This window comes from Canis lupus, chromosome 25 (assembly GCF_011100685.1).
Source record: "Canis lupus familiaris isolate Mischka breed German Shepherd chromosome 25, alternate assembly UU_Cfam_GSD_1.0, whole genome shotgun sequence".
Lineage (NCBI taxonomy): Eukaryota > Metazoa > Chordata > Mammalia > Carnivora > Canidae > Canis > Canis lupus.
Window position 1 is genome coordinate 34,371,594 of NC_049246.1, and position 24,759 is coordinate 34,396,352.

General features: G+C 40.0%; 1 long non-coding RNA gene across 1 annotated transcript; it reads left to right on the top strand.

Annotated features, from left to right (window-relative positions):
- Positions 1–16: 16 nt before the first annotated feature.
- Positions 17–18,431, top strand: LOC119865947. The gene is made up of 3 exons (XR_005378679.1): positions 17–289; positions 11,983–12,138; positions 17,822–18,431. It is a non-coding gene; the product is annotated as an uncharacterized LOC119865947 (long non-coding RNA).
- Positions 18,432–24,759: the final 6,328 nt, after the last annotated feature.

Consider the following 24,759-nt stretch of genomic DNA (forward strand, 5'->3'; position numbering starts at 1 on the left):
GCACAGGCAAGTCACATCTCAGCCTCCAAGCTCCTGCCAGGGACTCTTGATGAGGAGTGACTGCTGGTGTTTGCACACCCACCCAAACCCAGATCTGTTTTCCCCAATTTAAGTGCCAAGTCACATCAGATCCTATGGCCACAGTGGGACTTACAGGACAGAAGGGAGAAATGAATGTTAAGATGTTGTAATGGCACAGGAAGTGCCCATGCTTAAAAGTTCAGTGAGACACCCTGTAAAAGAAAGAAGGAGCCCAAAGAAACAATCCACAAAAACAGGGACTGTAAAGGTAATACGATGACACTAAATTCGTATCTTTCAATAGTTACTCTGAATGTGAATGGGCTAGATGATCCCACCAAAAGACGGGTACCAGACTGGATAAAAATTCAATGAGAAAACATGGCACAAAATTGATGTCCTTGATTTTAAAAAAGACAACAGAAAAAAAATTGAAAGAAAACATACTAAAATGTGGGCAGTGGTTGCCTGTGAATGATTTTATTATGAGTTGTTTTCTTTTCTAGACTCCTGCACCTTTCATGCAAATTTTCTAAAATACATCTATAGAATATGTGTATTTCCATAATATATGGATAAACATATGCTATTTTTATAAGCATAAAAAAGACACTTGTTTTTCAATCTTCTCAACCACTCGGGTAACACTACATGCAAATTTAGCAGAATTTTTAAAACTTAACCAACCAAACATTTTTTAAATGACCCTCCCTTAATTGCAAAACCCACAGATTTCCAGTTCTCCCCAGTGTAGCCAGCTTGGACAGAATCTAACTTACATGAGCTGAGGCAGTGGGGAATGCTTTCGTTTAGTATCCTCATTTATTGGGCTCCTACTGTGGGCCTGGCATTTTCCATACATTACCCCATGTCATCCCCAATGAAATCCCCCACTTGGCAGACATAAAATTGGACTCCCTGCATTCAATAAATGGCCCACCATTGATTTGCTACTAGAAAGCAAAGCTGGGATTCAAACCCAGGGGAATGGTCTCAAAGTCTGTACTCTGTCCCCTATTCTAGTAATTTCCTAATACTTTCTAGCTGTGGAACCCTCAGTTCAAACAAATGCCACCTGATCTATTAGTTTGCTAGGGCTGCCTTCATAAAATACTTCAGACTGGATGGCTATATATAACATACAACTTTTTCCCCCCACAGTCCAGAAGTTAAGATCAAGGTACTAGCAGGGTTGGTGTCCTCTGAGATGTTTCTCTTTGGCTGGCAGATGGCTGGCCACTTGCTTCTTCATGTGGTTGTCCCTTTGTGCATGTGGGCCCTTGGTGTCTCTTTGTGTGTCCAGATCTCGTCTTATAAAGACGTCACCCATACTGGATTAAGGCTTCCCCTAAGAGCGTCATTTTCATTTAATCATCACTTTATTCTTTTTTTAAGATTTTATTTATTTGAATGGAGGGGGAAGGAGCAGAGGGAGAGGAACAAGCAGACTCTGTGCTGAGTGTGGAGCCTGATGCAGAGCTCAGTCCCATGACCCATGAGATCATGCTCTGAGTTAAAATCACGTGTCTAATGTTTACTGACTGAGCCACTCAGATGCCCCTAATCACTACTTTAAAGGGCCTATATCCAAATATAGTCACATTCTAAGGTACTAATGGTTACTTAGGCCTTCAACATATGAATTCTGAATGAACACAATTCAGCAGGTAACATCTGGACTTTAACACATAGATGTGACCTGTTTGGGCTCAAGTGGGGCTGGGAGGCTGGGATCCCAACTCTGCATTCACTCCTTAATATCACTTTATGGGTTCAAGGAAGAATAATTAGGAAATCACTACTTTTTATTATCTTAAAAAAAAGAAAATATTCAAAGAAACTCAGTAAATTAAAACTCCACATGTGAGGCATTTCTGTGAAAATATAGATGGCTCCATCAGGTGATTTCCTATGAAGACTACCACATTTTATCTGATATTCCTCAGTGTCCTTCCACACTGGCCAGAAAAACCGGATTATTTTTTCCTCATCCAGTTCTCAAATTGCAAGGATAGAAAGCATTCTAGGAGGTAGTAAGCTTTGTCCTTATATATGTATATTCAAAAATGAAATGTTAAGTATTTTGGATAGTAAGCATATTGGATACTCGGGGAATGGATCATTTTTAGACATCTTCCTCCTCTAGAAAACAAAATTATTTTTGTTAACAATAACATGGTAATCAGTAATAAGCATTATTGTCTTAATTTGTTCTTTAGCAAGGATTAACATTTAAAAAAAAGAATAAATTTCAATTTAAGGATCTTCAAATTCAGTAAAATATTTCATGCATGAACTAAAATATGCACTTCCCAAACAAAAATATATCAAATACTTTGTATTCTTTCAGTATTTTAAATTTTAAACACAAGTAAAACTCCAAGTGGTCATAATTACAATGACATGATTACTGTAACTCGTGCTATTTCTTTTGTATTTACAATTGCTATGCTATCCTGGTAGATTTTGAATCTACTGTTTATTTATCTTTTCCCTATGGTAAGCCTAATCTTTCTTTCTTTCTTTCTTTCTTTCTTTCTTTCTTTCTTTCTTTCTTTCTTTCTTTCTTTCTTTCTTTCTATTGGAGTTCAATTTGCCAACATATAGCATAACACCCAGTGCTCATCCCATCAAGTGCCCCCTCAGTGCCTATTACCCAGTCACCCCCACCCCCGCCCACCTCCCTTTCCACCAAGGGAGACAGAACATGAGAGACTCCTAACTCTGGGAAATGAATCTACTGTTTAAACACAAGAATAGGGGCACCTGGGTGGCACAGTAGTTGAAAGTCTGCCTTTGGCTCAGGTAGTGATTCCAGGGTCCTGGGATTGAGCCCTACATCCCTCCTCACAGGGAGCCTGCTTCTCCCTCTGCCTATATCTCTGCCTCTCTCTTTGTATCTTTCATGAATAAATTAATAAAATCTTAAAATAAAATTAAAAAATAAATACAGGAATATGTATGATCATAATGGTTGAAGACACGAACTGTGCCTAAAATGAGCTTTAAAGATCCCAAACTATTAAGAACTTATTTTCTTTTTTTAAAAAAGATTTATTCTAGAGAGAGATTGTGCACCCACAAGGGGAGGGGCAGAGGGAGAAAAGTCCAAGCAGACTCCCTGCTGAGTGACAGAGGCCAACTCTGGGCTCAATTTCAGGACCCTGAGGTCATGACCAAAGCCAAAATCAAGAGTCCGGCACTCAACTGACTGAGCTACCGAGGCACCCCAAGAACTTACTTTCAAAACACATGTGTGGCAGCCCACTGTATCACTGTGAATTCCCTGAATTAGCTTCCAAGTATAAGGTTTACTAAAGATGGTAATAAATATGTTCCATTTGAAGCTTACATAACCACAGCCATTATTTTGAACTAAGACCGATAAATTGTTTTTTCAGAAAAGCATTTATTACCCACATGGTTTAGAATTGCCAGCACATGGTGATAAGAAAAAGCAGACTGGGTTTTATTGGTTTGATAGTATCTGTAGAAAATGCATCCCCTTGGGCCCACACTTGGAAGAAAGGGCTCAGATTCTGCTGGTGGAATCAGGGTGGAGGTCAATTTGAGAGTATAAACCAGGAGTTTAAGAGACATGGAAGGATAGAATCAACACAATTTGCTGCCTCTTCTCTCTCACTTTCCTAGATACTATAGGTTTCTGGCTTCCTCTTTCCCACTGGCCACTCTTCTGGGCTCTACTTCTAGTCAGTCTCTAGAAGCTAGAATGCCTCAGGGCTCTGCTGTGGGTCAAGCTTCAAGTTTATTCCTCTCCTGGTTTCACCATCTCAGTAAATAGAGCAGCATCTACCCTCTTGTGCTGTATCCCTCCAAATACCATGTTGAAGTCTGTAACTGCATTTGGAGACAGGGCTTTTAAAAATGCGATTATTAACATCAGTAGGGTAGACCCTAATCCAACATGCTGGTGCCCTCAGAAGAGGAAAGTTGGACACAGACACACATTTTACTAGGTTAAGGAAATTTCCTTCCCTGGTTTATTTCCTTCCCTTCCTAGTCCGTGGTTTATTCATTTATTAAGTTATAAATGTGTTGAATTTTGGGAGGCCTGGGTGGCTCAGTAGTTGAGCACCTGCCTTCAGCCCAGGGAGTGATCCTGAAGTCCCGGGATTGAGTCCTACATTGAGCTCCCTGCATGGAGCCTGCTTCTCCCTCTGCCTGTCTCTGCCTCTCTCTCTTTCATGAATAAATAATAAAATCTTTTAAAAAATGTATTGAATTTTATCATATGCCTTTTCCATCTACTGAAGACTTTGTAAGATATACTTTAATCTGTTTGTGTGGGCAGGGCTGTCAATAGCCTGTATGGTGAATGAGAAGGTGCTCCTTCCTCCAGGGGGACACAGCCTCATGCCAGGCCCCAGAGCTTGGAGGCAAAGCTTCAGCTGAATTTCAGCCACCTTCAACTCTTCAGCAAGATGCCCACATATAGCTTATAACCTGTAAGAAGTCTGGCTCCAGGCCAAATCCTATGTATGATGGTTCAGGTCTGACTGCAGGCAACTATAAAGGCTTTGCCTGGCAGCCCTCATGGGATGGGGGTGGGAGTAGAGAAGCTGCCTTCCCAAAAAACTTGATGCACAGCCTGTGCAGTGCCAGCCAGGGACTCAGCTCCCTAGCCTCCTCCCAGCCATGCTCTTACATATACCTGCAATATCTACATTCCTAGCCTAAGAGTCTTCCCTGGAGGAGGAAGGGGGTCAGCTGAGACACTGCTTAGATGCCTCTGCATCTAGCCCTTCCCACTACCCTCACCCTGGTTCCCATTCCATCAAACAGCAAGAGTGTTTTTTCCCTGGGCTCCCTGGACAGGGCTTCCCCACTTCACTGATTCAGCTAACCTTTCACTCAGTGCTGTTTCATGGAGAGAAAAGAGAACTTTGGGAAGCCAATGTCCTTTCATATGTAGCCTCTTGCTTACACTAAGTAAATAAAGGCCTCCCTGTTATTTCTAGTTTGGCTCCTAGTCTTAATTGACATCTGGCAGCTCTGTGACAATGTACATGACCATGTCTGGTGACCTGGTGGTAAATGATGTTAGATTTTCTAATATTAAATCACCCTTGAAAAATGAGGATAAAGCCAAATTGGTAATGCAGGAATTTTTTTTAAAGATATTTTGCTAGTAGGTTTGCTATGATTTTTAATGGCTTGATTTTTTTTTCTCTTCATTTTTCAATACTAGCATGTACAGGTATAAATTTTCCCCTAAGTATCTCTTTAGCCCCATTACGTGACTCTTAATATGTAGAAAAACAGCATGGACAAAGACAGTGATGTGGGTGTATTTCTGGCAGGTTCAGGGTCAGTGAGGAGGTCTATGTGGCTAATTTTCTATTTTCGAATATAATTTACTGTCTGAGACATGAGTTATTTAGGAATATTTCATAATGCCCAAATGTATGTTTTGTTTAAATTATGACCATTTAGACCTACAGAAATAGGTATCCAGCTTAATGGTATCATGATCAGAGAATATAAATATGATTCTGATCTTTTGGGTCTTTTTTGTGACTTGTTTTGTGTCCTAGTGGATGGCCAACTTTTGTAAATATTCTATGTAAACTTAAAAAATGAATCGTCTAGGGGGATCCCTGGGTGGCTCAGTGGTTTAGCGCCTGTCTTCAGCCCAGGGCGTGATCCTGGAGTCCCGGAATCGAGTCCCACCTCGGGCTCCTTGCATAGAGCCTGCTTCTCCCTCTGCCTGTGTCTCTGCCTCTCTCTCTGCTCTCTCTCTCTCTCTCTGTCTCTCATGAATAAATAAATAAAAACTTAAAAAAAAAATGAATCGTTTCAGGGTGCCTGACTGGCTCTGTCACAGGAATGCATGACTCCTGATCTCAGGATCATGAGTCCAAGTCCCCCACAGGGTGTAAAGATTACTTAAATAAATAAAACTTTAAAAAAATGAATAGATTCTAAACATTGTATACAGAGTTGAAGATACTCCTTTAGATCAAGCATGCTGTGTGTTTCAAATCTTCCACATCCTCTTAATTTTTGGTCTACTTGATATATGAGTTCACCTCACTCTATCAGAATGAAATGTATTAAAATTGACCACCAAAATTTGATTTGGCAATTTCTCTTTTTAAGTTCATCTTCAACTCACATGCTCTGAAACTATATTATTGGGTGTATATAAATGTAGAAAAGATATATCTTCCTGGTAAATTGTTATTATTATTATTGAATTATGACTATCCTCCACATTTGAACCCTAAAATGTTTTTTCCCTAAAGTCTATTTTGTTTGGTATTAGAGTAGATAATACCAACTTCTCTATATTTTCTTTTTCTTTTTAAAAAATATTTTATTATCAATCTATCTATCTGAGAAAGAAAGAGTATGAGCAGGGGGAGAGGGAGAAGCAGACTCCCCGTCGAGCAGGGAGCCTGCCTTGGAACTCCATCCCTGGACCCCAGTGGGATCATGACCAGACCTGAAGACAGATGCTTAACTGACTAAGCCACCCAGGTGCCCCAACTTCTCTTTTAATACAATTTTAAGAAATATTTATTTATTTATTTGTGAGAGACACAGAGAGAGAGGCAGAGACATAGACAGAGGGAGAAGCAGGCTCCTTGTAGGAGCCTGATACAAGACTCGATCCCGGATTCCAGGATCACAACCTGAGCTGAAGGCAGCCGCCCAACCACAGAGCCACCCAGGTGTTCCATTAATATAAAATTTTTGTGTATCATTTTTTAAGTCATCTCTTGCAAACAGCTCAGAAATAGCTCTTATTATTTGAAAAAATTGAACAGTGTCTTTTATCTGACAGGTTCAATTCACTTATGATTACTGACATCTTTTCATTGTTTTTTTATCATCTAATTTCATACTCTCTATTAACCAAGACTTTTTGTGCTTCGGTTTTTATTTTTTCCTATCTCCCACTGGGTTTTTCCTATTACCCTTTTATATTCTAGTGGTTTAAAAGTTATTCATTCAGAGCACCAGGCTGGCTCAGTAGGTGGCTTGAGACTCTTAATCTTGGTGCTGTGAGTTCAAACCTCACATTGGGTGTAGAGATTACTTAAAAATAAAATCTTAAAAAAAAAAGTTAGTCATTCAATATCTATTTTTTTAGTAGTTATCTACTTTTAAAATACTGAGTTACAACACTTACATAGAAATATGTATTCTTCAAGTTTATTCATCTCCAAGATCGCCTTAGCTACTCTTGAACTTTTGTATTTCTGTATCAAGTTTGGATTTTGCTTCATAATTTTCACATGTATGCACATACACATGCATGTGCATATACACACATGCACACATTCTGTTGAGATTTTGATTAGGTTTTCACTGAAGAATGGACAGACATTTTTACACTATTAAATCTTCTCATCAAAGAACGTGCATGCATATTTTTCATTTATTAAGGGTTTTAAATTTTTTTCTCTATATCATAGTTTTCACTGTAAAACAGTCGTTCTTAATTAGAGATAGTTTTGCACACTTTTTAAAATAGCAGTCCAAACTAATTGACCTCTACAACAAATATTTATCCATTCCAAAGTGTCAATAGCACTCTGAAGTGGTATTATACTTCTCTTGCTAGATTTTTTTCTCCAGTAATTTGATATTTTTCAGGCTTTTGCATATAATATCTTCAAGTTCTTTTATTTAAATTTGTTGCTAATACACACAAATACAATTGACTTTTCAAATATTGAACTCGTGTCCAGTGATTTTGCTAAAATTAACCTTTCAGGTAATTTACCTATAGATTCCTTGGATTTGCTGTATACACAATTATACCACCTGTGAATAAATACAGCTTTATTTCATTTTTCTCAGTCTTATACTTTTTCTTTTTCCTTGCCCTACCAAACTGGCTAGAAGTTCCAGTACTATGTTGAATAAGTGTAATATCTACAGGAAAGCTTTCAGCATTTTTCACCACTACATATGATGTTCTTGGCAGATATTATAGTTGATAATTATCATATTTTTCAAAATTATCCTCCATTCTTAGCTTGCTAAAGAATTTTTTCTCCCTTTAATCATGAATAGGTTTGAATTTTTAAAAAAGTTTTTATTTATTTATTTGACACAAAGAGAGCACAAGCAGGAGGAGTAGCAGGCAGAGGCAGAAGGAGAAGCAGGCTCACCACTGGGCAGGGAGCCCAACATGAGGCTCAATCCCAGGACCCTGAGATCATGACCTAAGCCGAAGGCAGATGCTGAAGCGATTGAGCTACCCAGGTGCCCCAGTGTTGAATTTTATCAAGTGTCTTTTCCAATTTGTCAAGATAATTATGTTTTTTCTTCTTGTTTCTCCCTTTTTTTGTGGTGAACTGGTTGATTTTCAATTATTAAACTTCTCTTGTATTTTTGGAATAAACTGCCCTTAATCTTGATGCAGTAATTTTTCTTTTTTGTAATATACTTGTTGGACTTTTGTGACTAGAATGTGCTGACCTTATAAAATGAGTTGGTGAGTATTCCCTATTTTTCTATTCCTCAGTAGGAGTTTGTGCAAAACTGCTATTTATTTAAATGGTTGGAAAATTTTGCCAGTGAAGCTATTTTGGCCTGGGGTTTTCTTTGTGAGGCTTTTAACAATAGAATCATCTTTTCAATAGATATCAAACTATTCAGCTTTTCTTTTTCTTGTCCTGTCAGTAGGGTAAGCTGTGTTTTAAAAGCATACAGTTATTCCTAACATCTGGAGCATAACTGTATGATCTGTAATGATGTACTTTTAACAGCACTCCAACCAGTCTTAAAGGTTGACTTGCTTCAAGTTAACAGACTCCTTACTTGCTGACCTAAGGCCTTTGATCAGTAACAGAACTAATTTATTCTTTGAGATCTGCCTTGAGGAGGGAAGGACCAAACTTTCCCAGGCCACAGAGGCCAGCAGGTCTGAAGATGCCTTAGCTTTCAGACTAGCCCAGCAATTTCTTAGCAAAATATTTTTTTTCTAGGTCACAAAAATGATTTTACTGACCTCCCTTTCTGAATCTATATAGACTTTGCCCTCCTCTGCAGAAAGAACAGAGTATTCCTGCATATCATGAAACAAGAACGAGACCCCCTTGCACAACCTTGAAGCACTGAGATAACATTTGTAGCTCACATCACCAAGTCTGCATGAAATCAAGAAATGTTGTAGGCCATTGCACTCCTTTTGCTGATTAACTACCATAAACTCCTTAAAAAACCCAGGAGCCAGGCAGAAACCTAGGTTGGCTTTTGGTCAAGAGTCTGCCTTCTTCCTGGGTTGCTGGATTCCTGAATAAAGCTCAAATTTCTTTCCAATCAAATACTTGTCTCTTGAGTAATGGCCTTTCAAGTGACAGGCAAGCCAAACCTGGGTTCAGTAACATTGTCTCCTTTTCTTTTTTTCTTGATCAGTTTTGCTAGAGATTTCTCAACATTATTCATTTTGCTAAAGAACCAAATTTGGGGTTTGATAAATTTCTTCATTGTACATTTGTTTTCTATTTCATTAATATCTGTTATGTTTATTTCCTTCTTCTAATTTCTTAAGTTTGTTATTTTTGCCTAGATTCTTGAGATGGAAGCTTAGACTGCTGGTTTTCCAATTTTCCTTTGTTTCTGGTATATGCATTTAAGGCTAAGCACTGCTGTGGTGGTACCCCACAACTTTAGTATATTGTATTGTTCATAATACTTGTACTAACTTTGTGATGTCTATAGGATCTAGATCTAGGTATGAATTATATTTTATTTAATCTGTTTGGAATATATTTCCTGAGTTTGAGAACTCATATATCTCATCAATTCTGGAAAACACTCAGATTTCTCTTTGAATATTGTGTTTCTTCTATTTTTAAACTTTCCTTCTGGACATCTAGTTACATACATGGTAGATCTTTTCGACCTTTTCTCTCTCTTTTTTTTTTTAAGATTTTATTTATTTATTCATGAGAGACACAGGCAGAGGGAGGAGAAGCAGGCTCCATGCAGGAGCCCAATGCAGAACTCGATCCCAGAACCCCAGGATCATGTCCTGAGCTGAAGGCAGATGCTCAACCGCTGAGCCACCCAGGCGTCCCATCTTTTCACTGTTTTCTCTCTCTCCTCCTCCTTCCACCCTTCACCTACTGTTTCCCTCGGCTTTTCACCCTTCTATCTTGCATTTGGGTAATTTTCTCAGTTCCATTTATAGTTATTCTTTTTTAAGATATATCAATCTGCTATTTAACCCATTCATTGAGATTTGGTGAATAAATGAACAAATATACTTTTATGTTTAGAAATTATATTTTTTTTAAATATCTGCCTAGTCATTTTCATAATTTGATTCCTTTTTATGCTTTAAATTATTTAGTATATTTTCGTTTTTATATTCATAAACTGTGAATCACTTTAGCTGAATTCTGGGATCTAACCCTGCTATCCTCTAGGTTAGCTCTCATTCATGCTGGATTGTTTCCTTGTGTATTCTATAACTGAGAGCTATGAGCCTATCTTCAGCAGTTTTGTCTGTGCAGATTCTATACAGCCTTAAAAGTTGTCTTGCCTTTGCCTCTTTCAAGTGTTCAGGGAGTCAGTGGTCTAGGACCATATTTTTTAATTGTGCTAAAATACATATACAGGACCACTTTTTATATCTCATCTTGATAGTTGTTATATCACATTAGAAGTGAAAAAATTAAACCCCAACCAGTGTGAGCAGACCTGTAGGTCTAATTTCTCAGGTGATACTTTTTTCCTTCTAAGTCCAAGCTGAGATAGATACACTTCCATATTATCTCCCTATCCCAAGGACAGCCTTTTTTTCCTACTTCACCCCTCCACTGGCTCAGTCATTATCATTGAAGTTAGTATCAAAATAAACTCATTAATTTTTAAATATGGTGTGTTAAAAACCATTCCTCTCATTATTTATTTTGATTCTCTGATTGAGTTCCTTCAAGCTGGCTCATGTGTTCCCACTGTTTTTTGAACACTTACTTTCTGGACTAACATGATAGTCTAGGTTCACCTTAAACTTTCCCTGATCCTGCCCTCAGACTCATTTATCCAAGGATCCCTGGTTCTTCCACTGGGAAATGATATTTTAAAATTAAGATCAGACTTTATATGTGTTCATTGCTCGGATACCATTGCTTGTAGGCTCTTGATGATTAATTTTATGTGTCAGTTTGACTGGGTCATGGAATCCCCAGATACCTGGTTAAACAATATTTCTGGCTGTGTCTGTGAAAGTGTTTCTGAAAGAAATTAGTGAATATTTGAATCGGTGGACTAAGTTATGCAGATTGCCCTTTCCAATGTGGGTGGGCATCATCCAATCCATTGAGAGCCTGCATAGAACAAAAAAGTGGAATTTGCTCTGTTTGCTTAGTCCTGGCACATCAGTCTTTTCTTGACCTCAGTGCTCCTATTTCTCAGGCTTTCAGACTCAGACTGGCATCTATATCATTGGCTCTCCAACCCTCAGGTCTTCCTGAGTCTCCAGCTTGCAGATGGCAATCTGGGGACATCTCAACCTCCATAATTATATGAGCCAATATCCAGGGTTTATACTTCCCTTCAGTTTCCCTTAGGAGGGCAAAATGCCTAAATAATGCATTCCTTGCTCATAGATTCTTTTCTTCTTTTTTAATGCTTTCTCTCTGCCTTTACTTTTTTAAAAAAGATTTTATTTATTTATTTGAGAGAGAGAGAGTACATACAAGCAGGGGAATGGGCAGAGGGAGAGGGAGAAGCAGACTCCCTGTTGAGGAGCAGAGAGCCTGATGTGGGGAATCAGGACCTGAGCCCAAGGCAGACGCTAACCAACTGAGCCATGCAGGTGCCCTACTCTCCCTCTGCCTTTGAAAACCTTCTTTTTGTTTAGCTCAGCACAGCTCCCCTTTACTTGCTAGATGGGATGTTCCCCAATTCATGAATCGTTTAATATAGCCAAATTAGATCTTCAAATTTACTCGGATGAATTTTATTTTTTAACAGATTTGGTGGCACTGTCAGGATCCAAAGTGTACATCTGATGTCATTCAGGGACAATGAGTAACAGGTGTGGTGCCCTGCAGCTCTTCTGAGTTCTTGGTCTCAGTGCCCTTGTTGAATCCTACCAACATAATTGGCTTTCCATTCCAGGATTAACAGGTTAGTATATACTGACAAGATCTAACCAAACACTGGACCTTATGATGTGGAGAACAAAGGCAAAAGGAAATGTAGATAAAATTAAATTTCCTTACAACTTGCAGCCCATCAATAAATATTTGAGACAGAGTATGACATTCCTCCAGGAACTCTCAACTGTCTTAATGTTAATGCTTTGCTAGAGGCAAAAACAACCGTAGCTTGACAATAGCCAGGCCTCCAAGATTCTGTAAGTCTTCTTTAATATATGAAAATCCTTTTGGAGGAGGCCCAGGTAGTTCAGTTGATTAAGTGTCTGACTCTTGATTTCAGCTCAACTCTTGATTTCAGCTCAGGTATGATCTCAGGGACATGGGATCTAAGCCCTGAGCCCTGTGTTGGGTTCCAAGCTCAGCGGGGAGTTTGCTTGAGATTCTCTCTCCTCTGCCCCTTCCCCCACTTGTGCAAGTACATGCATGCACATTCTTTCTCCCAAATAAATAAATAAATCTTAAAAATAAAAGAAGAAGAAAAGATATGAAAGTCCTTTTGGAGACTTCCTTTATCTCTACCCTTCCCAACTTAAAAGCATATAATCAATTGTTCCTCACAATCTTAGGGTGGCTCTTTCTGTCCACAGGTTCCCATGCTTTAATAACTCCACTATTTTTGCACCAAAAATGTCTCACAAGAATTCTTTCTTGACCGTTTCCTCACAGGCCTTACCTCACATCAAATCCCATCACTAAGCCCTTGGTTCAGCCCCCAATTCCACATTGAAATCCCCAGTTCCTACCTGCAGTTTGCTGGTTTAGTCCTTTCCCCATTTCCAGTCCTCAGTCTCCATAATGGAGTCTGCTGGCTTAGTCCCTGTGGGGCTTTACTGGTGGTACCCATGGCTTCTCTCGACCAGGCCATAAGGACATCTTTTGGTTATTGCTGGTGTGCTAAAGTACACATTTGTTTGTCTTGTTTTATGTAAATAAAGCCTTAGCTACTGGGATCCTTAAAATCCAAAGAATTCAAGTGCAGCACCTTCCAGCACACTTGCTTATTTTATGCCTAAAAACTGGTGTCAGGAGCTGTGACTACAGAAACGGCAAGATTTTACTAAAAACAACCTAGAAATATAATGGCCATCATGGGGAATATTCCACTTAGATAAGATCATTTAAGAAGTGCACTTAAGGGCAGCCCCGGTAGCTTAGCGGTTTCGTGCCACCTTCCGCCCGGGGCGTGATCCTGCAGACCTGGGATCTAGTCTCATGTCGGGCTCCCTGCATGGAGCCTGCTTCTCCCTTTGCCTGTGTCTCTGCCTCTCTCTCTCTCTCTCTCTTTCTCTCTCTGTGTCTCTGATAAAGAAATAAAATCTTTAAAAAACGGAAAAAAAAAAAAAAAAAGAAGTGCACTTAAGGTATGCCTGGGGTTGCTCAGCAGTTGAAGCAGTTGAGCGTCTGCCTTCAGCTCAGGGCATGATCCTGGAGTTCCAGGATGGAGTCCCACATTGGGCTTGGGCTCCCTGTGAGGAGCCTGCTTCTCCCTCTGCCTATGTCTCTGCCTCTCTCTGTGTTTCTCATAAATAAATAAAATCTTTTTTTTTATTTTAAAAAGTGGACTTGATGAAAACAAGGGTTCCCAAAGTAAGCTATTTTAGCTGGCAAGCAGAAACTTCCAAAAAATTTTCAAAATTCCAAAATAGTTTCATTGAAAGATGCATTGCAAAAGCCTAAAGAAAATCAATTTGAGTGGTGCCTAAAACAAGACTATACAATGACATAATTCTTACTGCTCCCCTCTTTCCTCCTTTGAGAACTCATTTTACTCATCCTGATTCATTTTCCACTCTAAAAAGACACATATCCATAAAAAAAATCTGCCAAGTTAATGGCCTTACAGACTCCCATACCTACCTTGTAAAGAGGGCCCTCATATGGGCCCCTGCCAGAGTTGATAAAACTGAGGCATTTTCTGATAACCTGCTACATCATTCCCTTTATCAGCCAAGGGGAACCTCTGATAGATTCCAGAGCCTGCAGAGAGGATCCTGGAACAGCTGGTAGAAGCTAGTGAAGGGTGAAAAGCCCCCAGATTCAGTTCTGAATCTGTCTGTAGTGCCCAGGTGAGAGAGAAAACCAGTTTCCCTTTGTCTCCTTTCCAGATCCAAACCCATTGTTTACTGATCCCTTCTCTCCCAGGGCTAGCTATGCCTTCTTGCTGTCTCATTTTGGATAACTGAAAGCCTGGTTTTCTGCCTACCTGAGACAAGCAGGTTGTTGGCTCTTTCTTTTGGCTATCTTTGGGAGTGACTCTGGATTCAGGGAAAGTAATATCCTTTGCACCCTCTTTGGGGACCCATCTCACACCCAAGGAGAGGGGCAGTATTCAATACTGCCAGAAATATTTAAAATTAAAATTATGTACCTAGAAGAAAAGAAGCCAAATTGAGGATAATGTAGTTGGATATGTTGGATCAACCTATGATGACATTCAAGCTACAACCCAATTCTCTGAGGAATTGAGAACAATTATCCTGATCTTACAAATCTTTTTATGAGGAGAGGTATGAAGAGGGGAGGTGAGTTTTAAAGGCAATGCAAAATTCACCTATTCTTTACCAATCCCCAAAGTTCCCTTGTTTATCTCAAAGGACTTGTAAATTATTGACCTTAGTTACATTCTTTCTCTGTCCCTTAAAAGTTGTACATCTTCCCATTCTTTTGAAATGTAAATACAGCCAACAATCACCTGAGACTTAGGGGGAAGGAAGGTACAAACAGTTAAAATACAAACTGCTAAAAGGGCTCCCATGTCCAAAGTCTAGCACAACCTCCTTTAAGTCCAGGAACAAAATACAAATCTTAAAAATCTTCTCCACAAATATTAGAAACTATGAGATCCTTTGCATCTGTGTGTTTGTATGTCCATATATATGTTGTAAATGTGAGATATTTTTCTACCTCCAGATGGTATTGCTAAAATTAATTTGTAACAGAGCTCTGTTTAGTTGGTTTGAAGGCAATCGCTTGTAAGATTGGGCATTCTGAAACTCTCAGAAAGAAAGAAACTAAGCCAAATGGCTTTCCAGTTTACAGGATCTGGGAAAATAGTTCATATAAAAGCTACTTTAAGGTTGATGGTTTAATTAAAATAGACATCTTTAGAGTTATCAACATCAAATATAAGACTTTAATTCTACCAGCCAAATAAATTCGTGTTATCTCTTATAAGATCTATCAACAAAAAAATAAGAGCTTAGTATAATGGCTGACTTTGGCTAATGTTTAATGAAGTCCATGGAAGTAATCTAAAAGAGTTATTAAGAACAAGAAAATTAAATAGATGTAAACAATATAAAAGTTTATTTAAGCTTTTCAGCAATACTTAGATTTACTTAAATTGTTTTCCCAAATCTTTTTTGGTAACCTAAAGCCTTAGGGTTTTGCTAAGTGAAGTTAAATGATGAGTTAAGTTAAATTCATTACATATCTAGATCATTTCCAAATAAGACCAAATACTAAAGTATTAAATAGTGAACGTAGGTTTGATGTAAGAAAGATGCTGGGGTTCTAAGCCAATGGCCAAGAATTCTTGAGATGTCTTTGGTACAAAAAAGGTGGTTTTCTTAAAGCACAGGGACAGGACTCATGGGCAGAAAGAGCTACACTGGGTTGTGAGGAGTGGCCTATTATATACTTTCAAGTTGAGAGGGGGTTAGGGATAGTATAAGTCTCTGTGGAATTTTAGGAGAAAGATTTCCAGGATCCTGAGGGGGCTAGCTATTGTTAGGATAAGGTCATTTACTTTTGTCTAATAAAACCTTCATCATAAGACCTTCAGATGTATATTGGTGGATCATATGCTAGCGGGAAGATGGCCAACATATATCTTGGGGAGTAAAGATAAAAGAAGTTTCCAATGAAATTTTTAAACGTTAAAGTAGACTTACAGGGGGGTGTCAGGATAATGTTCAGATTGCCTTTTGCCCTTAGCAAAATATTAATATCAAGGCAGCTGAGTTCCTAGGGGAATGTCATTCCACCTGTTTCCAAGAACTTGTGAATAACTGTAAGAACTATGGAAATTTAATTTTTCTTTCGCCTTTGTTTCCCACATTAAGGTTTATCTATCTTTGGCTTCTCATTATAGAAAACTAAAAAATGGGTGCCTGGGTGGCTCAGTGGTTGCGCATCTGCCTTTGGCTCAGGTCATGATCCTGGGGTCCTGGGATTGAGTCTTGCTTTTCCCTCTGCCTATGTCTCTGCCTCTCTCTCTGTCTCTCACAAGTAAATAAATAAAATCTTTTTTAAAAAAAGAAAGAAAACTAAAAAATATCTGAATGTTAATGCTCTGTTGGAAAATTTTAAAAGGTATATGCTTCTAGAAATTATAGAATATATTTACAAATTTACAAATCTAAAAAATGCTGGTATAACAGTTCATAATTAGTTACTACTTAATTATCACTAAAAATTAAGATTTCTAAGAGTTAAGCATTTCAGTAAGTATATTTAAGACTACTGGAAATAATAAAGGAAACAACTGTATGCAAGGAAAGTAGGACATGTGTTTTTGATAAGAAGAAATATGAGGAATAAAAACACATTCTTGTGGAGGGAAAAGAAAGTAATCTGATCCTAAAGTGAGTGAGGCTAATTATTTAAAGAGGAAAAACTTAAGACAAAATCTAAATGTTAAAAAAAAAAAAAAAGTTGTAGAAGGTTTGTGGAGGGATGCCTGGGTGGCTTCAGTGGTTGAGTGTCTGCCTTGGGCTCAAGTCGTGATCCTGGGGTCCTGGGATCGAGTCCCACATCAGGTTCCCCATAAAGAGCCAGCTTCTTCCTCTGCCTATGTCTCTGCCTGTCTCTCTGTGTCTCTCACATGAATAAATAAAATCTTTAAAAAAAAAAAAAAGAAGGTTTGTGGAAAAAAGAGTCTTTGGAAAGAAACCAGCATGTCATTGGCTTTTATGCAAAGGCAGCAGCAGGATCTATGAAGATTATGGCATATAAAGAAAAGTCCATTCTGCTTCTGCAAAAATGGCCCTCCATAGCCAGACCTTTGCCATCCTGATGTCCTTGTAACATGGGAACAGTCTGCTCCCGAGTCAGAGAAATTGAGGTGAGTATACAGTGGCTATAAATTAAACAGACAGTCCAGGTGTATGAGAATCCAAGAAAGCCACTTGGTTCTTCCTGCCTCCCTGACAATCTCCATTTTTCGGTTTTTGCATTCCTTCACTTTCCATAGGGCATTTAAAATGATCCAAATTATGAGTCGATATTTGTGAGGAGACTTCTATAAAATAGGCACTAATCAGGTACATAATCCTGGAAAAAAAACTGTTTTTATTCCCAGAGGCCTCAGACCTCCTCCCTCTGAACCCTTTAAACACCTACAGCTGGACTTCACTCAACAGCCACTTGGTGGCTGTTAATCGAGAGAGAGTACACACATTTAACTGGCAGAGGGGTGGGTGGGGCAGATGAGTAGAGGGAGAGAGAGAATCCTAAGCAGATTCCACACCTAGAGCCCTACACAGGGCTCCATCTCATGACCCTGAGATCATGACCTGAGCAGAAATCAAGAGTCAGATGTTCAACTGACTGAGCCACTTAGGCACCCTGGGTATAGATTATTCAAAGAGGAGTCTGAATATCTCCATATTCACCTTGAACTTTCTAATTGATTAAGTTCTTCTGTCCAGCTTATCTCTTAATTCAGGTGAAAGAGTTTGAAGGCAAAGGATCCTCTGATAGAAACCATAACTACCCCCTCAAGCAATAAGGGCTGCCCTGAGCCAAGAAGACCCCGTGCGACTGACCCCAAGAGAACGACTGACTTGATCCACGGCCCACCTACATGTATCCTCCGACCTTTCTCCCACATTTTCCTAATAGAAACCTGGAAGTATTTTCAGCACTTCGGAGGCAGTCTTTGGGGTGCTAGTCCCCTGTCTTCTCAGTGTTGGCCTCACTGAAATAAATCACTCCCTTATTTTGCCACCATTCATCTCCTTGCCTTTGGACTTTGTCAATATGAGGGGCCAAACCTAGCCTGTATGGGACCCCAGAGCTTGGTGTTCCTGTACCCTTGCAACCCAGCTACATTATTAGTATGTTCTTGTTACTACTGTGTGTTTTCTAGATGGGTTAAAGCTTTCCCCTGCTATAAGGCCAATGCCCCCACAATAGCAAAAAAACATTGAAATGTGTATTTCCCATCTGGGGGATACCCCCATGATTTCCAGTGACTAAGGCACCCATTTCACTGGACAAATTGTATGAACTTCAACAAAAATTTTGCAAACTTCAGGGTGCAAGGGTGACTCAGTGGCTGTCTGCCTTCGGCTCAGGTCATGATCCTGGAGTCCTGGGATCGAATCCCACATTGGGCTCCCCACAGGGAGCCTGCTTCTCCCTCTGCCTATGTCTCTGCCTCTCTCTGTGTCTCTCATGAATAAATAAACAAAACCTTTAAAAAAAAACAAAACAAACCAACAAAAAGCCTCTGCAAACTTCTTGAAATTCTATCAGCATTCAACCCTCCACGAATCCCCTGTTGTCTCATGCTAGTATGACCTGCTACTGAAAGTCTCTAATGTTTTATGATCAAGCCCATCAACAAGTTCCAAGGATACTTCTGGCCGTACTTTAGAGCCTGGTGTGCGGGTGTTCTGAAAATGTCATCAGAAGAAAACTGCCCTTGGGCCCTATTGGAAATGACTTTACCAAGCAAGGACTCCTGACCACTAACACTGCTGATGTGGGGCCAAAGTGAATGGTCAAGAAAGAATTACTAGAGTGCCTGGGTGGTTCAGTCAGTTAAGCATCTGCCTTCAGCTCAGGTCATGATCTCAAGACCCTGGGATCAAACCCCACATGGGGCTCCCTGTTCAGTGAGGAGTCTGCTTCTCTCCATCTGTCCCTCTCTCCTGCTTGTGTTCTCTTTCTCCCTCTCTCTCTCAAATAAATAAATAAATAAGTAAAATCTTTTTTTTTCTTTTTAAGATTTTATTTATTTATTCATGAGAGTCACAGAAAGAGGAGAGACACAGGCAGAGGGAGAAGCAGGTTCCCTGAGGGGAGCCCCAATGTGGGACTCGATCTCAGGACCCCGGGATCACGACCTGAGCCAAAGGCAGATGCTCAACCACTGAGCCACCTAGGTACTCCTAAATAAATACAATCTCAAAAAATAATAATAATTATTGAGATGTTTTGAGTGCAAAAAGGTGCTTTTATTATAGCACGGGGACAGCACTGGTGGGCAAAAAGAGCTGCCCTGGGATTGTGAGGTGCAACTGATTATATACTTTTCGGTTAGTGGGGGTTAGGGATGGCGTAAGTCTCTAAGGAATTTGGAAGCAAGGTCCTCAGGATCTTGAGGGGCCAGCTTTGTTCAGATAAGATTATTTACTACTGTCTAGTAAAACAGTCTCGAGACCCTTCAGATGTAGGTCAGTGGGCCATATGTTTGAAAGATGATTGCTAACGTCTATCTTAGGGTTGGGGGAGGTGATATGATTATCAGAGAAAACCAACACTAACAAGAGCAAAGCTACAGTGGTAAAACATTACAGGAAGTCCTTGAGCGAGCTGTAGGAGTGTTACAATCTGTCTGTCTCAGGGATTTATTTGCAAGTTGTAAGGAGATACAATTTTAGCTACATTTCTCTTGCCTTTTTTCTCCTCAACACTGCCATAAAGCTAAAAGTATTAAGCCTTCGGTATATGTCACACAGCTAAAGAAGTTACATTCTACACCTAGTCTTGTACAGATGCTGGAAGACCTCTAAATCAAGTTGGCGTAGCTGACGTCAAGGCATACGGCTTCCACCCAACATGACAGATCACACTTCATACTTTAAACATGAAACCCTTATTTTTGGTTTCCTTTTCTTTGGCATTGGCCTGGAAAGGTCACACCCTCATCTCTAGCTCCCAGACCACTACTAAGGGATTTAAAATAATCTTTTATTTCAGGCTAAAAGAAAATCTAACTATGTCTCAACTTCTTACGAGCAAAATAAGACGTCTCATTGGTCAACACCTTGGAATTTAGAAAGGACTAGCAGGAGGCCTTCATGATTCAGGATTCACTCTTTTTGGCAGGTCCTTACTTCCCTGGTTAAGGATACATATGAAGGAGGCTAACTTCTTAATTCTTAAAAATTACTGCAGAATCTTCTGCTAAAGCAATAGCTACCCAGCAAAGATCCTTAGATTCTCTGGCCTAAGTTGCTCTGGATGATAGGCTAAGCTCTTGGCTACCTTTTAGCTGAGCAGGGAGGTGTCTATGCTGTGGCCAATACCATTTGCTGGACCTGAATTAATACTTCTGGGGAGGGATCCCTGGGTGGCTCAGCGGTTTGGTGCCTGCCTTCGGCCCAGGGCCTGGTCCTGGGGTCCCAGGATTGAGTCCCATGTCGGGCTCCCTGCATGGAGCCTGCTTCTCCCTCTGCCTATGTCTCTGCCTCTCTGTGTGTGTGTCTCTCATGAATAAATAAATGAAATATTTTTAAAAAATACTTCTGGGGAAATTGAAACTCAATTACATAATATCACAAAACAAGCCACTTGGCTTAAAAGATGACTCCTTCCTTGGGGTCTTTCTTGACTTATTTGACTTTGATTGCTTTTGGGTCTTGGGGACCATGGCTTCAAAGTGCACTCCAAATATTGGTAATTAGCCTGCTTATGGTAATCACAACAATCTCCCTGGTGTGTTGTATTCTCTCAAAAGCTTTATATGCATGTTCATAGCCACTAACCACCAAGCAAATGATCCCCCTAAGAATGGGACTCCCTAAGTCAGAAAAGGAACAAAGCAATGGCTGACCTGAAGAATGTATACCTCAAGTCATAACGTATAGATATCACAGAGATAAAACAAATGCATCATGACCTGTGGGCACCACACAAAGGAACAACAAAAGCTGTGAGAACTTTAAAGCAGTAGCTGAGAGTGGTGCCAATGCCTTAAATTTTGATCCTATCTCTCAGTTAAGCTGAAAGTCTGATCAAAAGGGAGGACACCTGGGTGGCTCAGCAGTTGGGCATCTGCCTTCGGCTCAGGGTGTGATCTTGGGATCCGGGATCCAGTCCCACGCCAGGCTCCTTAGGAAGCCTGTTTCTCCCTCTGCCTGTGTCTCTGCCTCTCCCCCCCTCCCCCAATGTCTCTCATGAATAAATACATAAAATATTTAAAAAAACAAACAAGGGCAGCCTGGCTGGCTCAGAGGTTTAGCGCCGCCTTCAGCCCAGGCAGGGTATGATCCCGGAGACCAGGGATCAAGTCCCATGTCAGGCTCCCTGCATGGGGCCTGCTTCTAGCTCTGCCTGTGTCTCCGCCTCTCTCTCTCTCTGTCTCTCATGAATAAATAAATAAAATCTTAAAAATAAAAAAAAAATACAAAAATAAATAAAAATAAAAAAAAAACAAATAAAAAACCATATACCCAAAGTGGCACGGTTTAGGTTAAGGTCCAGGTCAGTAAACCAAGACTTAATACCTAACCTAACTGTAGTTTTAACCCCCCCAGGAATGTAACCTTTAACCAGTTAACATGGAATTTCCTGGTCAATATTAGGGAATTTATTGCCAGATCCCATCCACTTCCACTTAAGGAGGGCAACTCTGTCTATCCAATGCATTCCTTGCTAATAAATTCCTTTCTTCTTTTTTTTATGCCCTCTTTCTGCCTTTATTTATTTATTTTATAAATAAACTCTGTGCACAACGCGGAGCTCAAACTTAGGACCCCAAGATCAAGAGTCACATGCTCTACCGACTGAGCCAGCCAGACGCCCCTCTTTCAGCCTTTAAAAACCTTTCCTTTGTTTTGCTCAGCAGAATTCCTGCCTACTTGCTAGATGGGATGACGCCTGATTCATGAATCATTTAATAAAGCCAATTAGATCTTCGAATGTACTCGGTTGAATTTTCTTTTTTAACCCGGTGTTTATGCTTTTTCATCTGGTAATGATCCATACTAAAATGTATGTGGAGAAAATGGTATGATGCCTTAGGGTCTTTAAATATGTTGGGAAGAAGATAAGTAAGAAATTATAGATGAAACAAGACTGACAAAGTGCCAGTCATTACTGAAACTGGGTGATGGGTACAATATTTTCCCTAATATTACATATAGTTGAAACTTTCCACAATAATAAGTTGATTTCTCAAAAAAAAAAAAAAAAAAGAAGTTGATTTCTCTAAGCCAAATGAAAGTTATTGAAAACAAGGCAAAGATGGGCAAGGGTGGCATTCACTTTGTAGCTAGACCACCTTTAAGTTCTTGAATGGAAAAAGACAGAAATAAGAAAGAATTTTATAATTTTTTAGGAAAAAAGTATATAGTTAAGTCAATATGCTAAAAATTTGAGGGTACCCATTGAAAGGACAGAAATATAATCGATAGTTTCTGAATCATCACAGAAAAATAAAAATGATATAAGAACTTTATCTGACATAGAGCACAAATGAAAAAAAATCAGTAAAGGATGGCAAATGGAAAATTGCATCTCATTGGCTTTATTCCAGATATGAAGCAAAACACAAAGGAAAAAGAAAAGGCAGGAAAAAAATGTATAATAATTAAAAAATAAAGATTATCACATGATCCAGCCCAGCCCAACCTTGGAAGTGAATTTGCAACAGACTACAGATGTTTGTCTAAGAACTACTCGAAAATTATGAATTTTTAATGAAAATCTAGACTCTCATTTACTTAATTCTTTAAAATGTATTTATGTTCTTTGTTAGTCAATATTTGACTATGAAGAACTTAATATTTATTTTTAATCTGAAGTCTATCAGCAAAACACTGAAGTGGGACACAGAGACAAAGAGGTCAAGAAAAACATGTGACAGTTCAAGCCCATTCAAGCACTATTTAAAACAAACCATGGGGCGCCTGGGTGGCTCAGTTAGTTAAGCATTTGACTCCTGGTTTCAGCTCAGGTCATGATCTCAGGATCGTGGGATCAGGCCCTGCATCAGCCCCAGGTGGGCCCCATTCTGGCACTGTATTGGGATCTACTCAGTGCAGTCTGCTTGAGATTCTTTTCCTCTCCCTCTGGCTCTGCTCTTCCCCCTGCTCTCTCTCTCTCTCATAAATAAATCCTAAAAAAAAAAAAAAAAAAAAAGCAAAATGCAAACTCTACATAACTGTTAGGACATCCACCATAATCACCTACCAGCAGGAAAGAATTCCACAAATGAACAACGAAAACACAAGGTCCCAGGACAGACCTGGAGGCAACGAGGCTTTCACAAAAGCTTGCTTACACATGTGAAACCGGCTGACTCTGTGCCCGGCACTCCCTATGACCTTCACATAATTCAACTCACTCAATCCTAACAACAATGTTAGATGGTAGTACTGTCACCATTCCCATTTTATAGATGTAAACATTAAAATGCAGAGAAGTTAAATGATTTGTCCAAGGTCACACAGCTAATAAATGGCAGAACCAGCACTCAGACCCCATGGTCTCTTACCCCAGAAGCCCCAGATTAACTCCCCTGGAAAGGACAGGAGGCAAGAGAGTGGGAACAAAAGATACCTGTGGCTGCTCCAAGGGCTCAGGGGCTTCTGGAACTCTGTCAAGCCTATGCCAGCAGCTCTACAGCCATCTTTCTAGTTTCTGGCACCTAGCCTGGCCCCCACCATGCTTTCAAACCAATCTTTCTAGTGCTTTCTGAATAGAAGCAACAAGCTTAGGATAAGAGAATGATAAAGCACACTCAAGAAGCCCCAGAAACTCAAGTGGTTGGAGTATTTCCATGAGCAACCTTGACCTATTCTCACTATGAGCTGCTTCCCCCAGTCCCTGGGTCAACCGGTCCCCATCCCCTATAGTTCAGAGACCCAAGTAGGGAAGGGGGCAGGCCACACAACAGAGCAGATGCCTGCTCAGGGCCAGGAGGCCTGATCTGTGGTTCACAACAATGACATGACCACTCGGGGAAAATACCCCTGATTTCCAGAGGAAATACACACAGGAAATATCTTTCCTGTGTGTAGCACTTGGTACTTTCAAATAGCTTTAAAACACTTCCCATTTCTTTACTGTCACCAGTGCCTTCCTTTTAAGGTAGGCTAAGCAGAAATAATTATTCCCTTGGGTCTTTTCTTCACAAAGAGAAAGATTCTGCAAAGGCATAGGTAATGATGGAGACAGAGCTCAGGTGCCTTGTCTCCTGACTGCATTGGGCCATCGTGGCCCATCCCTGTACACATGGGAAGACAGCTCACAGCCGCCCCCAAGTGAGAATGAGAGTAGTTCCAAGCACCCATCCATCCCAGTGGCAACGAACATGCATCTCTGCCGGTAGAACAACAGAAGAGCCAGGATGAGGACACACAGGTTTGTATTCTGCACAGAAAGTGGAAATCCCTAGATAAACATAAGAGGGAACCAGGTCCTAAGTAATTTATTATAATAGCAAAAAATATATATAGACATTCTAGGGCAGCTCCGGTGACTCAGCGGTTTAGCGCCACCTTCAGCCCGGGGTGTGATCCTGGAGACCCGGGTTCGAGTCCCACGTCCGCTCCTTGCATGGAGCCTGCTTCTCCCTCTGCCTGTGTCTCTGCCTCTCTCTCTCTCTCTCTCTCTCTCTGTGCCTCTCATGAAT